The sequence below is a fragment of the Mauremys reevesii genome, linkage group 16 (genome assembly GCF_016161935.1).
Source record: "Mauremys reevesii isolate NIE-2019 linkage group 16, ASM1616193v1, whole genome shotgun sequence".
Lineage (NCBI taxonomy): Eukaryota > Metazoa > Chordata > Testudines > Geoemydidae > Mauremys > Mauremys reevesii.
Window position 1 is genome coordinate 42,125,409 of NC_052638.1, and position 15,720 is coordinate 42,141,128.

General features: G+C 39.5%; 1 protein-coding gene across 1 annotated transcript in view; it reads left to right on the forward strand.

The window, feature by feature from the left end:
- The window catches only part of ZFHX3 (zinc finger homeobox 3), a 1,205,541-nt gene that overhangs the window by 509 nt on the left and 1,189,312 nt on the right, over nt 1-15,720 (forward strand). The gene's annotated exons all lie outside the window — the stretch shown is intronic.

A 15,720-nucleotide genomic window follows, 5' to 3' on the forward strand; every position in this document is an offset into this window, starting at 1 on the left:
ACCGGGGGAGCCAGCCCCACCATTGCAGGGCCTTTTCCTTGGGTGGAGGGAAGGGAGGTGGCAACAAGGAATGACAGCAAGGTTGTCCTGCCTAACAAGTTAAAACGGGCTCCTTCTGCACAGCCCTAGTGTTAAAACTCCCTCCAAAACAACACTGCATCTTAAACAAATAAAATACCCACCTCATTTGAGCTTGAGCCTCCGATTGGCCAGCTGGTGTCGTTAATGTCTGTAATGTATTTGCTAATCTAGGCTCTGCTCCTGTTGAAATCAATGACAATACTGTACTTCCAAAGGATTAGACCCAGAGAGGTATACATCCTATTCTGGTGATGGGGTTGGCTTCACTTCCCCTCTCTTGAGGCTGCGAGATGCCCGCTTGCCCCCTGCATTTGTTGAAGCGTTCCTGAAGACTGTACTAACTTGTGTCCCTTCTGTGGGCTCTTGCACTATCAGAAAATAGCTGGAGTGTACCTATGCACTCTCCCACTGCCAGCCTACCTTCAGCCCAGTGCCTAGACTGTGGACTTTTGCGCTTGTAGATCCAGTTTTACTGTCACTATGCCTACTAGAGAGGCACCCTGTACTGGGGGTTTTCCTTGGGGTGGCTTTACCAGAGCTTTGCAGCCATTTTATGTTGATATACCTGAAATAAATTGACTGCAACTCAACCATGAATTCCCCTCTTAGATTGTAAATTTATCGGAACAGAAACTGTCATACATCTTCTTTTATATTTATACAGTTCTGAGCAGTTGACAGCTACAGTATTAATGAGCAATAATAATCATACTTATATCCTATGAACCATTTCACCTCCTCAAAGTATTGTACAAAAGTAAACTAACTACTCTTTGCAGAAGGTAAAGTGATATGCCCACCTCCCATTACTCAAAGTAAACAAATAAGATGAATGCTACTGTTAATCTTTACTCTCACCTCTGGTTAGTCATTTAAATTTCAGTGATTACTCTTTTCAGCTTAGGTGACAGGGAAACTGCCTGTATTTACTCAAGATACTGTATCATCATTGTCCTTAATGTACTTTTTGCTATGGTGAATTGAATTCTGTGGCTGTGGAATCATGGAACAAACCAGGACCCTTATGGGCTTTTATATGTGTCAAAAAATAAGGAAGACAAAGGTGGATCCCTTTAAGACTCCACATGAGGGCACTTTTGGGAAGGCCAGCAATTGCACAACACATGTCTTCTCTCCAAAATATATCAATAAAGCCTTGTCCACTCCCCTGAGATCTGTAGGTGGATGCAACGTTATTCACTTAGGGACTAACAACATGATTTTTCCCCCAGAATCTGGGGGACGTATCAGTTGGAAGTGACAAGGAGGAGGAACACGTGGGTGTATTGGTTGATCACAGGATGACTACAAGCTGCCAGTGTGATGCAGCAGTGAAAAGGCTAATACAATCTTAGTATGCATCATGCAAGGTATTTCCGGTAGAGATAGGGAAGGGTTATTAACATTATACAAAGCATTGGTGAGACCTCATCTGGAATAGCAAGTGCAGTTCTGATCTTCCATGTTTAAGAAAGATGCATTCAAACTGGAACAGGTGAAGAGAGGGCTACCAGGATGATGAGAGGAATGGAGAAGGTACCTTTTGGGAGGAAATGTAAGGAGCTTGACTTACTAACAAAACAAAGGCTGAGGGGAGATATGATTGCTCTCTATAAATACACCAGAGGGATAAACACCAGGGAGGGAGAGGAGTTATTTAAGTAAAGGGCCAATGCTGGCACAAGAACAAATGGACATAAACTGGCCATCAACAAGTTTATGCTTGAAATTACATGAGGGTTCCCAGCCATCAGAGGAGTAAAGTTCTAGAACAGCCATCTATGGGGAATAGTGGGGGCAAAAATATTAACTTGTTTTAAGACTGAGCTGGAGAGGATGATATTTCTGGAGAGGATGGTATAATGAGATTGCCTACAGTGGCATGTGGCCCATCCACAACAGCTATTAGCAAATATTTCCAATGGCTGGAGATGGGACACGGGCTGGGGTGGAGGAGGAGAAGGGTTCTGGTTACTACAGAGAATTCTTTCCCAGGCTGGTGGGTCTTGTCCACATGCTCAGGTCTAACTAATTACCATATATCCCCCCCCCCCCCGATATTTTGGCAGAGACCCTGGGTTTTTGGCCGTCCTCTGCAGTGTGGGGCACAGTTCAGTTGCTGGTTTGAAATACAGTAAGTGGTGGATTCAGCGTAACTTGAAGTCTTTAAATCAAGATTTGAGGACTGCAGTAACTCAGCCAGAGGTTATGGGCCTACTACAGGAGTGGGTAGGTGAGGTTCTGTGGCTTGCAATCTGCAGGAGGTCAGATTAGGTGATCATGATGGTCCCCTCTGGCCGTAAAGTCTGTGAGTCTCTGAATCAACAATATCTTTAGATTAACAATATTAAAGGGAGCTATAGATCCATCTCTAGGAGTAGAAGCAGCAAAGAATCCTGTGGCACCTTATAGACTAACAGACGTTTTGCAGCATGAGCTTTCGTGGGTGAATACCCACTTCTTCGGATGCAAGAGTAGGAGTAGATCTAGGAGTAGATCTTCAGCCAACACAACTAAACAGTCAATAGTCAGATTGACAAGGGTCAAGGAAATCCAAGGTCTCGTGAGAACTGTCTCACAACCTTTTCAATAATCTTGTACCCAAAGAGAGGATTAGACAAAAGTTGATAGTTGGGCAGATTGTCTATGTTAAGTGATAGTTTTCTGCACATATGCCACACCAGTGCTCCTCTAAGGGAAGTCAGTAGCTTTCTTTCCTTAAAAGGGACATTGGCAATCTTCCTTAGCAGTAGGCCCAGGCCCTCTTAACTGCGTCCTTCAGTTACCCCATTTGGAAAATGGACCTGTGCGGCAATAGGTCAGAGAGGCATACAGGTCTGTCGCATCTTACGCTGGGGTTACCTTCCGCAGTCAGTGTGTAAAGCAAAAATCGCGTTTAGTCAAAATTATTGAGTGTAATGGCGGGCGGAATCGTCCGCACTACAGGTACAGTACTAAAATTGTTATTTTTCTCTCTTTTTTGTTTTTTGTTTTTGCTGACTGCGTAAAGCTGAAATTACTCATGTTAAATGTGCGTAAGATGCGACAGACCTGTATTGGTAGGGGATGCCGTAGAAGGAGTACATTACCAGATCCTGGAAATGTTTTTCACTTTTGAAAATTTGCTATGTCTGTTTCAGATGCTGACAACAGAGAATCATTTCTAGTTTTCAAATGTCAGTTTCTTAAAAATATATTATTCTTGCCCTTGAAAACTAGTTATTTCAGGAGCTGATGTCAAAATCTGTATATGTCCTAAATGTTGTGGTGCAGTCTAATCTGCAGTCTCTCAGTAGGGGCATCAGGAGTTGCTCAGAGCCCTTTCAGATACATCTCTGCCACCAGGGGTCTGAGGTGAGATTGATCAAGCTGTCTCCATGTCACAAACAAGATAGCTGGGCCGGAGATGAAGAAAGGCAAAGGCCTCTTCTCAGCCAGTTTTTTAGCTTCCTGGAATTTCCGATGCTACTCCACAGCTTCCTTGTTGCAGTCAGGGAAAAGCATGATTTTTTAGAGTGGTTTCTACCACGCAGTTTCTCCAGCTCACTCACAGAGCTTGGTGAGCAGAAGCCCTTCAGTAGTGAGCAAGAAGAGTTTGAATAGGAGATGAAGAATAGATTTGTGCTTAAGCTACTGAACTGGGATTTAGGTGATTTGGGTTCAGTTTCTGGCTCTGCCAAACACTGTGTGACCTCAGGCAAGTTGTAGGATCTCTCTTTGCCTCAGTTCCCCATCAGTAAAATGAGGGAAATAATGCTTTCTGTCTCTCACACTTTGTCTATCTTTTCTGTCTAGAGTGTAAGTTCTTCAGGACAGGAATGGTTTATTATTATGTATGTATGTACAACACCTAGCACAATGATCTTGATAGGGAGCTATGGGAGTTACTGGAATATAAATAATAACGTGAGGTGTCTGGATCTCTTTCCATCCGCAGCGTTGGTGCTAGTGACCTGTATGCCCGTTTGATCTCCAGTTGTATGTCTTTCTTCAGCTTTAGGAGTTGTGGCAACATGCCCTATAGGAATTCAGTTAGCTCATCTGTCTCCATATCTTTACGGAGCCTTATGACCTTCAGACACTGCAGTGATGAAGTCCATCTAAATATGAAGAAAGCTGGATTACATTGCCAGATTTGTGCACTTTCTTCTTGAGGGTTTTTATTATTTTGCTTCAGTTTCTTGTGCAGCCTGGGAGAAAATAGCAACCTTCAGCCTAAACTATACCTTTCAGTACATATGTTCATTGAGAAAGGTTTTTTTGCTGTCCAAAATACTATGTTCCTTGGCAAAAGAGACGGATGAAGATGAACCTAAACCCCACATCCTGAACCAGCTTCAGCACTCAACCTATCTCCATAATGAGATTTTGTACTCCCAAGGTGAGGAATGTGTAGACGTGGAGGTTTTGATCCTGGCTATCTCTAGTAGGAGAGATAAATCACTCTAACCTGGCGGGACCTGATCCTTTCACTCCAGAATCTACTACCCAAAACAGCTGCTTGGTGAGAGATTCTGATGGCAGTTCTTAAGTTTCCCAGGGTGGTTTATAGCCAGCATCCTTTATTTTCAGCCATTGTCCTGCAGAAGAATATAGTTTTTCATGTCAAACCCTGACCAACCTACAAAGTTGTCGATGCTGTCTAAAGAAAAACATACTTGTGTTGCCTTCTTAAATAAGGCTCTGCTTAAATCTGTCATAACTTACAAACTGTACAAAGAGTTAGAGACCTCTTGTGGAGTTTTTAGAGGTTACATCTTTTTATTTTGTATTTTTTAATATTTTTCTTTCTGGTAGGATTTTTGGTTTTTTCCAGCAGAGGGAGACATTTGACCATGAAACTGAATGGTTAGCAGCAGTATTCTGTAGCCTGTTTTATCAATATACATATAAAACTCAATGTTCAAATTAACTAGTTCAATAAGTAATTTAGCTCATTGATTTTTGGGCATATCCTAAGTGCCATTACAAGCTACGGATATTTTAAATGCCATTACCTAATAGAAGGAATGTTTTAAGCACCTTTTATTGATTTTATTACTGCTTTATTTTGCTGTCTTGGTTTAAAATCATTTTAACCACTCTGTAATCAAGAAGAAATATATCGTTGGTGAAATACAGTCAATTTCCTAAAAACCTTTGACATCGTTAAATAAGGAATTACAGTTGTTAAATCATGTCAGGCAATAACCGAGGGACAGAAAAGATATAAAATTTGGAGCAGTGGGCCAGCATACCAGTAAGCTATTTTGACCTTTGGCATTCAGACTCTGAATGTGACAATCACACTTCAATTCTCTTCTTGGTTCTTACATCAGTAAGAAGAGATTTAAAATCTCAGCATGCCAGGAAGGTTGCTGAAGGATAACAGAGTATGATTTAGAGACAATTAAAGGGCATTTTAATGACCTGCTGTGACTTTTTGTTAAAATTACTTTCTAACTTAGCAAATTTGAAGTTTCATTTGCCAGATTGTACTGCAAGTAGTGTAGTATATTGATGTTCTACACAAAAGGAGTAAATTGAATCTGCTCACAGGGATTTTCAGCTACTTCCTTGCCTAGCTCTTTTGACTTGAGAAGATTATCAGTATTATTGAGCTAATCAGTTGGTAGAAGTAGACTGGAAATACTGCCTCTACATTGCCTAATCAAAGAATTGCAAAAGTATGTAGTGAACGTTGGAGCTCAGTAAAAAAACAGCTAATGAGTTGATTGCATTGATATTTGATGTAATTTAACTGTAGAGTGGCAAACATCAATACCTCTATGATTTGGCAAATGATTGTTGAGCTGAGATTCAAAGTTTAAAGAGATTCTGCAGTAAGAGAGCACCTGGCAACTAAACAAGACTGGGGAGTTGAATTTTGCCCATTAAACAGAATAGACCCATAAAGTCAAGTGTTCAATCATTACTATTTTTTAAATACAAAATTAATGTATAGAGGAAATTTACAGTTAACACATATGGCTCTTTTCAGAGACAGACTCTCTGGTTATGAAAAATTAGAAGACAAAAGGAAAAATAAATTGGATTTATAAAATACAGAAAGGTTATACATCTAATTAATAAAATATTTTGTATGGTTATAAATACTGTAAATACAATATATAACTGTTACACCTACTAATGATTCTCTAGTTATAATTTAATGATGATATAAAAACCTGGAAGGAGGGAAGCCAACACCAAGAAACATTAGCCTATGTCCTTGGAGTTTAAAACCTGCTGTGTTTGATGTTCTAAATATCCCATGCATGAAGCACCAGTTGCAGCTAGTTAGTGATATATAAACATCTCAAATCAATTTTATTATGTAAAAATAGCACATTAATTGTCCTTGATAATGTTAGCTGTAACTTCATTCTTATTTTCCATTCTTCCCTTGTTCTATTCCTGCTTGATTTGTTTCTTAGGCGTTGTCACTTTTGTGCTCATAGGTGCAACTAATGTTGGTAATAAGGAGTGACATCTGTGTAGGCTTTTCTGAACCAGAGCTCTGCCAGTTTCAAACATTGTGTCAGCAGCAGACAGCAGGCTATTGGAACCCAGTTGCTGAGCAATTCTTTTGTTTGATATATCAAAGTCTGTGCTCTTCCCTTCATACTGGGAATTAGACTGATACACTGATACTACAGGAGTGCGAGACCTTCAGTCATCAGTTAGTATGTGTCTTCAAACTCCGAAGGATTTAGATGGCTTAGCAGTTTGTTTTTATTTCTCTTTATAGCATCTGACAATACCCTTTGGGGCTAGGTCCTCATTATGGCTTGAACCATACTAATCACAACTGTATGCAGAATAGTTATCAAGTACAGTTCTGTGAAAACTATGCTTGCCAACTGATTTCTATTATAGTTAGTGCTAGCACAATTTTCCTGTCCAATGTGGCAAGGGACATTTTTTTGTGACCACACCAGGTAAAATCATGCTATAGACTCTGGGTGTTGGGACAGGGGTATAAATTTAGGGCTATGCATGTCCCTTGATCCACCGTGGGTCTCCCACTGATGTCAGTGGAACACTTGTACTAGACTGAGTGTAACATATGGTCTTAATGTCATAACTGAAGTTTAAATTATTTTCATTATCTATTATTTTTGGTACCGTATTGTTGCATTCATTATAACAGAAAGGGAAAATATGCTCCCCTATAAGACCACTATTATTTCTGCCCTTTCTTTCTCTTCCTTCCGCATCCTCATTTCTCTTTTTTCTTCCTCTTCTCTGCCTTTGGGTGTGTCCTCCTTTCTTCCCTCTGCATTTCTTTATCTGGAGCAGCTCCCAATTCCCAACCCTATAGGCTTCACTCCTACTCATGTCTCCTTTCCAGCTGCTAATATCATCAATAAAATAGTTAATACTGACATTTAAAGTGCTTGCACTAGGTTTTAGAGTTAACAGGTTAGCGTTTCTGGCTGTTTGCAGACTCAGAAGACACCATTGCATAGGTTATACTCAGTTCATATTTTCAAAGTTTTCTTTGCAACTATTTGAGTTGGAAACTTATTTTATTTTAAAATGAAAGATTAGTTTATACAGCATCTAATATGCCATGCGGGCCACAAAATTATATCAAACAGACAGGATCTGGACCACGGGCTGGGTGTTTGAAAACTCTGCTAAAGACTGAACCTCTTAGCACGTCAACTGGCAGGTTTCTGTGTACTGTTGTAAAACAGAGCCAGATCCATATGCAAAGGGAGCCTCCGTGTGAAGATCACTCACCTTTTGTGTGGTTCAGCCACATCCATGGCATTGCTCTTCCCAGATCTAGAGGAGCCTTCTATGTACAGTTCAGGGTCCAAACTGTAGGAAGGAGAAGAGACTGAGTGAGCAAGGGGGCTGAGTGGATGGACTGGATATAGGTCCAGGTGGAATGCAAGTCATCCCTCCTCCAGCCCCATGGACCCTATGTGGAAAAAGTAATAAAGCCGCAAGTGGATTTACCTTTTCTGTGTAGCCTGCTCTGGGGGCCACTGTGACCAGGTGGTGTACCTGGTATCATGGCTTCAGTAGTGCTATGCAGTCATGAAACCTGTAGGGGCTGAAAGGTGTTGGACCCTAATACAAAAAGGACCTTATTCTCCCTTTTCCTTTCCCACTATTTCTGTGAAGAATAGAAGTGGGTCTCTTTAAACCCAAACCAATAGTAACAGAGATTTTAAAGAGACAATGTGTCCACTAACATTCCTTTCCACTGAAATTAATACTGAAATTTATTGAAAATCCACTGGAGAAAATCTGAGCCTTCTTTAGATCTGTTACCAGATTGTCACATTATATCTTGGTGCTACCAGTTTGGGGACGAAATATATTTACTTCCTTATAAATAACTTTAGCTTTGTCCAAATAACTATAATTTCCTGTTAGTTTTTTTTGGCCAGGCCATATAATGAACTGTGTTGGAAGGAATAGTATTGCTTGGAATTGGGCTAGGATAATGCAAACCATGGAAGGAAAACAGACAACCGCCACCATATTAGTTCTAATTTGTCTTAGTTAAATTGTAATTCAGTGTAATTCTATTGCTAATGCTGTATACTGAATTTATAATGCTCTGAAGAGCGCACTTAATAGTAACTGTACAAACCCAAACTTAAAATTTATCTATCATCTTGCTTCTGGAGCCTTGTAAATTTATCAACAATAACCATTTATCTGCAACTGGATTATTTTTAAGTCTATTGTTTATTTAATAAAAAATGCTTACTCTAAAGTAAAGTTTTGTCTGTCAGTAACTATAAATTGGCCTATTTGCTCCTGTGCCATCTGATCTGCAGATATTCTTTCAGTTGTAGTAACTTATTTATACATGTTGCCTGGAGGATTGTTACCTTATCAAAAGGTGGAGGTGTAAGATAAACTTAAAATACTGATAATCATATGGCCTTTTTATGCATTGCAATATTTCCTCTCAGCTGATTTCAGAATTTCCTTGTCCATACCTGTGGTTGAGCTAGCAACCAACATAATCCTGTCTGTCCTCTCATAGTATCATAGTGGAATTTAGCATGATAATTTTCAGATTCAGAACCAGCATTTGCTTTGGCTAGAAGAGATATAGCATACATACGGTCCAATGCCTAACAATAATCTGTAATAAACCTACTTCTTTGTATTGCATGTCTGGGGTGTACTTTTCCAAACCATAAGGCTTAGAAACACCAGAGAGATGTTTAATGACTGTCAGTAACTCTATTGAAATATAAAAGGCATTTAAAAATAATTATTTCCTTATTCTTGTGTTTTTACCATAAAATGATTTTTGAGAATAGAAAAGGAAACACACAGTTAAAACCAGGTTCCACTTGCACTCATTTTTCCACACCTTGAGGACTAGCAAATTCTTTAATATGAGACTTTATTTGTACAAAGCAAAACTTCAGAACCACTCAAAAGCTTTCTTATTAACTGCTGTCAGTCCTTTGATTTACAAGGGCAATAAAGATCTAGAGGGGGCACATTTATCATGGAGTTCAGCACACCAGGAGCCATTTTCTCAAGCGGTAAAGCCAAGTGATAAAATTAGTTCTTTTGTTCTATAACCAAGACACATTCCCTATTCTTAGGCACTTATGTGTATTGGAGTTCTTGGCTTGTAGTTTGGCTGTGTTCCTCTAATGCTCCATCTACAAGTAATGATGAATTGCTAAAATGCAGATACTGATGATGCAACGGGAACAGCAGATTGAATGATGCAAATTTACCTTCAGTTTTTTATTAGTTGCCAACATTATTTATTTCTCCAATGTTAATTTTTATTTTATTTGCCTAGCGCTTTTAAAATCGGATGGAAGAAGTTATCATATTCTCCTTTCTTAGCAATGCTGAGAGAATTTTGATTTAGTAGTAAATAAAATCGTTTTGTTTATGCCAAAGAACCATTCTCCTGAGATGCGAGGCTGAGAAGCAAAACCCAGTTGTTTTACCTACCTTCCAAAATTAACCTGGGTAGCTGATTTTGAGTTTTGTTGTTCAGTTTTGGCAGGCATGAAAACTTATTTTTTAAGTAGGTCTGTAACAAAACATTGATTACTAATGTAAACATATTCATTAAGGGCCAGATTGTGTCAATGGGTCTACTCATATGAGTGACTGTTCATGAATGTGAGGCAGGCCCTCACAATCTGGCTTTAAATAAATTAGCTGAGTTTTGAGTTAAAGAAATTAACGCTGTTTAGGTTCATATTAGCATGCTGCCGCCTCTCCTTCCCTAGTGAACTGAAGCGCCTCTTCCTGTCAATCACTTAATGAAAGTTCTGGCAAGCCCATTTGCGCTACCAGAAAAACTGCTCATCATCATTGCTTGGACACCCTTGAAAATGTATGAGTAGGAAAATGGATTTCAAGCAAACAGCTTCTAGTGTAACTCGGAATATTTTCTTCTTAATTCTTAACCTAAAATCTTGTGAGAACTTGCTTTCCAATATTTCCATTTGAGTTGGGCCATTATTGTAAAGTGGGATTGGGTGAGGTTTTGAAAAAACCTTGACCCTGTATATATTGTGATGGAGCAAGGCTGGATGGCTACAGGAAAGTACTGAGGAGCAGGTATGTTAGCTCCAGGCTAAGCAAATCCCTAGTACCATGGGAACCAAAATGGCAGTTGCTCCAGGCTAATCAAGGCACCTGGGGCCAATTAAGAACTTTCTAGAAGGCATCGGAGAGAGCTACATTGATTGGAGCACCTGCAGCCAATCAGGACAGGCTAATCAAGGCACCTGGTATAAAAAGGGGAGCTCACGCCAGTCTAGGGAGGAGGAGCCAGAGGAAAGAAGTGCGCATGAGGAGCTGGGCGCAAGAGACACAAGGAACTAAGAACTGAGAGGGGGTACTACTGGAGGATTGAGGAAAACACCATACAATCAAGCAGCATCAGACACCAGGTGGATCTGGTGGTGAGGATAAAGAAGGTGTTTGAAGGAGGCTATGGGGAAGTAGCCCAGGGAGCTGTAGCGGTCAAGCAGCGGTTACACGTAGCACTATAGAGACTGCTGCAATTCACAGGGCCGTGGGCTGGAACCCGGAGTAGAGGGCGGGCCCGGGTTCCCCCCTAGTCCCGCTACTCCTAATCAGACATAGGAGTAGTTGATCCAGACTATGGGTTTCATCCAAAGGGAAAACCACTAAGGGGAAGAAATCTGCCAATAAGCGCAGGACCTACTAGAGGAGAGGAGGAACTTTGCCTATATATATATATATAAAACACCTCTCTCTCTCTCTCTCTCTCTCTCTCTCTCTCTCTCTCTCTCTCTCTCTCTCTCGAGAGAGAGAGTGTGCATGTAGCCATGCTATGGTGCCGACAACTGTAACCATTTATTCCCAAGTGGATGCAAAATACTATGATGGTTGTGCTTGTCAGCCATTTTTGACCAAGCTGTAGCTAGAGTAGTATGGTCCTATGTAGGCAGAGTTTTTAAAATCCATTATACTAGTTGAAACAGTGCTTGATAGACTGCATCTCTAGTCAGATTATAGCATGGTTTCTTAACGTGGTTGTATACCATAGTTTTGAATGTTTTTATCTTGGAAAAAATGTTATAACAGCATTTAAAAATCTGCACAAATACAGACAGATATCATCTATGCTCCAAAACATCTGTTAGTCTATAAGGTGCCACAGGACTCTTTGCTGTTTAAACATGTTTACAAGACCTAATGAGAACATGGTCTACAGGAGTAAAAGATGTATAGCGGAAGAAGTGATTCTTTTGCATTCACTATGTTCTATGTACAATAATTTGGAATTTGGGATAAATCATACATTGAGCTCTATTGCTGCCCTAGCTGATATGCCCATGAAAGTATAATACTAAGAAATCCAAGATAATGTTTCATAATGACTGACCCATAGTAGTTACTTATCCAAACGGAAGCAGCTGTTGTGACAACTAGGAGAAACTATTATAACCAGCTTACTGACATATGGAAAATTAAAGCTTTGGCTGACCTATCATGACTATCAACCATGGCAGAGGGACTTTTCGGATCTGTTGCTGTAATTTTATGTTGGTTATTAAATTTTTGGGAAGGAAACATTTTCTCCAGGAATCCCACCTCTTTATATAGCTGTAGAGGGAGTTGTGTTATTTCTGATAGTTATTATACTATAAAATCTTTTAGTCTCTGATATTTTAAGTTGGAAATATAAGTTGCGTTTTTTGACCCTGGGGCCTCTTTTTTTATACTGTAGCCTCTTGAAAGATCCTAAAGATTTAGAAAAAAACCCACTTTATTTTATAAAGCAGTTTTGGGGTCAGATTTTCTAAAATGTATGCTTTCATGTTGGATGTTTAAAGACCATCTGTTAACTGAAACCAACCATTTATGTTTCCTATTAGTCTTGTATCTTTGCTATTAGTCATGTATGAAAGAATACAGAGACATCCAACAGAATTCAAAACAAATACTGAAAAAGCAGATGTTGAAACCATGTTGGCTTGTTGCTTTTCTTTTACAGGAGCAAGTAATTATTAATGGATCACAAAATACTTCAAGGCTAGTTTTGCAAACGATTATCTAGCATCACAGCTAAGATGTATTTCTGATTATTTATTGTATATTGCAATTGAAAATTGGAGTATTTTACGTGGAGATGCAGAAGAGGATTCTAAAAAATATATGATGAAGGTTATGACTGGAAGCATACAATGAAAGATAAAATACAAATTTTTAAATAGTTATGCACTTCTTAGTCTCTCAGGACTCATTTCTTATGTTGTCATGGTGAGCAGTGAATAAAAAAAAATAAAAAAGGCTGTTCCTTGGGTAGTTGTAACTTATTGGTAGTTATCTTTACAAGTGCTCCATGCTGTCTTAAGTAAAGATCTCTGAGAAAAAAAACAAACTTTATTTTTCAAATAAATTCAGCTAAGAGCCCACAGACTTCCATAACACCACACTGAATTATTATTAATGTGCATTGCTGTGAGAATAACACTCACTGCTGTTTAACAATAATGTCTTTCCGTGGAATTTTAGAAAGTCAGTAGGAAAATGGAAGGCAGATTTAAGTGCTGCAGCAGAATTAAACTAGTCCATTTAATAGCAAGGACATTATTATCATTGCTTCTGCAAGAAAGGAAAAAAATTAACACTTACTGTGTATGTGGGTTCATTTGCTGGCTGAAGGATTTTGAATGGCTTGTGTATTATGCAAGAACAGGCCTCCTAGTCCAGAATAATATCCATTTGAACCCATTCCCTTTCCTTCATGGTCTTTTTGTATTTTTAACCAGGGATGGATCATATGTCAGGAACATGCACAATTTTGGCTATAGAACTTTATCGTTTAGTGGGTGGTGTGTGGATTGCTTATCTTTGTTCTCTTTGCTTACTTATCTCTTTATGGGAGGTACTGTAGTCTACTTGCTAGACACTGGGAGTAAAGTAGGAGTTATAGGTTCTACTCCTAGTACTGCAACTGACTCACCACGTGATCTTTGGCAAATTGCTTCATCTTTCTGTGACTGTTTCTCCATTGAGAAAATGGAAAAATATTATTTACCTCTTAGGGATGTTGTAAGGTTTAATTAATAATCATAAAATGCTTGAAATTTTTGTATGGAAGGTGCTGTAGAAGTGTTAATGTTAATAAATTTATTTATCAATTTTCTTAATATTTGGGCACTATTGAATTAATTAGACCTATGAGGAGCTCCAATCTCATATAGAGTGCTTTCCTGCTGTGAGAGGTACTGGGGCTTTTTCAGAAACTTATAGATGTTAGAGACAGAAAAGCCGTTATATCTGTTTGCCAATGCAAGTTCTTCCCTTTTACACACTTACAATTGTTTGTCCAATCTAATTTTTAATATCCCAAGAGATGGGACTTCTACCACTCCTTTTGTGAGACTGTACTGGTGCGGGTGCCACACCCTAACTTGGCGGTCACCAAGCATTTAAATCAGATGCTCAATAAATATTTCAGTCACATCTTCATTCAGGATAGTCCACATGATTACCAGAAAAACCCTGGATGGCCTTTCTTTTGTTTGGTCTTATTGTGTGTATGTGTCTGTCAGAGAAAGAGAATATTTTTAATTCAATTACTTTGTTTCAAAAATATTTAATAAATAGAATTTAGGATTTATCTTGAAGTTGTTTCGTGTTAATTCAGTAAGGATTGTAACATGGGATGATAAACATCTCAGCCTTCCCCTTTAGAGGTTATTTAGTCTAGCGTATGGTTGTGACTAAAGCGGGTTGGGAATTTTTCAACAAAATTATTTTGTGAGAAAGTGCTGATGAGAGAGAGACTCTACCCCAGAATAGCCAGTCGTCAGGGCATTCACCTGAGGTTCAGGTGGCTGCTCTGCTTGATTTGAAGCAGGTACTTGAACCTAGTTCTCTCACAGCCTAGGTGAGTGCTCTACTCACCAGACTATAAAGTCAACCAGTCTTTCCTGTTGGAGCTGTTCTACTTAATATTAATAGTTAAATATTAATTGGGCCAGAAGTCTCTGCTCTGAATCAGCAAAACCAAGGGATTTGAGCTCACATCTCAGCTGGGGGCCCTAACCATCAGGCTACTGGCTGTTCTGGAGAGGGTGTGTGTGTCTCTTCCTCACCCCGCTTTTTCTTGACAATTTTTTGAAAGGTTTTGGTTTTGTCCTGATGTGTAATGGGCTTTTTTTGATATCTCAAAATGTTCACAGGACAGGAAAACCCTTTCCAGTCCAGCTGGCCCAGCTCTAGTTATGACCTTATAAGCACGAAGCACTCTCAAATTTCCATCTAAATAGCAAAATAGAAAAGGATGGAAAACATGCAAAAATATTTAATGGAATTCACTCAGACCAGCATAATGTTTAGTTTTTAGTTTTTACATTTATTTTATTGTTTGTATTGCACTAGTGCCTAGTGGTCCCGATCAGGGATTGGAGCCCCATTGTGCTAGGCACTGTAAACACATTTAAGAAAAGAGAGTCCCTGCCCAAAGAGCATACAATCCAAGTATAAAATGAGAGACAACAGGTGGTTACAGTGAACAGATGGGAGGCACAGTGATTATGATCATATGCAATAATAATGATGGTCCTTGCTTGATTATTGAATTCCTTGGTAGTGTAATCAAAATATGTTGATTTACAGACATCTCTTTTCATTTGCATGAAATCCAGTGAATACTTTTTTCCATATTTAAATGAATTTGAGAGCTCAACCTCAACAGGTAATCCCTTCTGTAGGCATCTGTGATGGGATGCATGAACCCCACACCAGTGACAAAGGGATTAAAGAGCTGCTATCAGCAGCACTCTGCCTCTCCAGCCCTATCAGTTGCGTCAGGGGTGGAGTAAGGGTTTAAAATCAGGAGTTCCAGACAGTTGGTGGGCAGTTCTAGGAGAGAGCAGACAGCAGCTCTACAGCTCCCAAAAAGGACTTCTGGAAAGCTTCAGGGAAACTGCCCTCAGGAAGGTCACACACTGATTCTTGAAGGAGACAGCAGACTCTGGCATACTGGTTGGGCAGGATAGGTTCGCCAAGCCCCAAGGTGAACTGTTAAATGGTCAGTACTGCTATCCTCAACCCCTCCCAGGATTACAGAATCTGAGACTGTACAGAAAGGGCTTGTGGAGTGGGACCCAGGAGACCCATCCTTTTAAACTCAGTCAGACTATTCTGCTCAACTTAGTA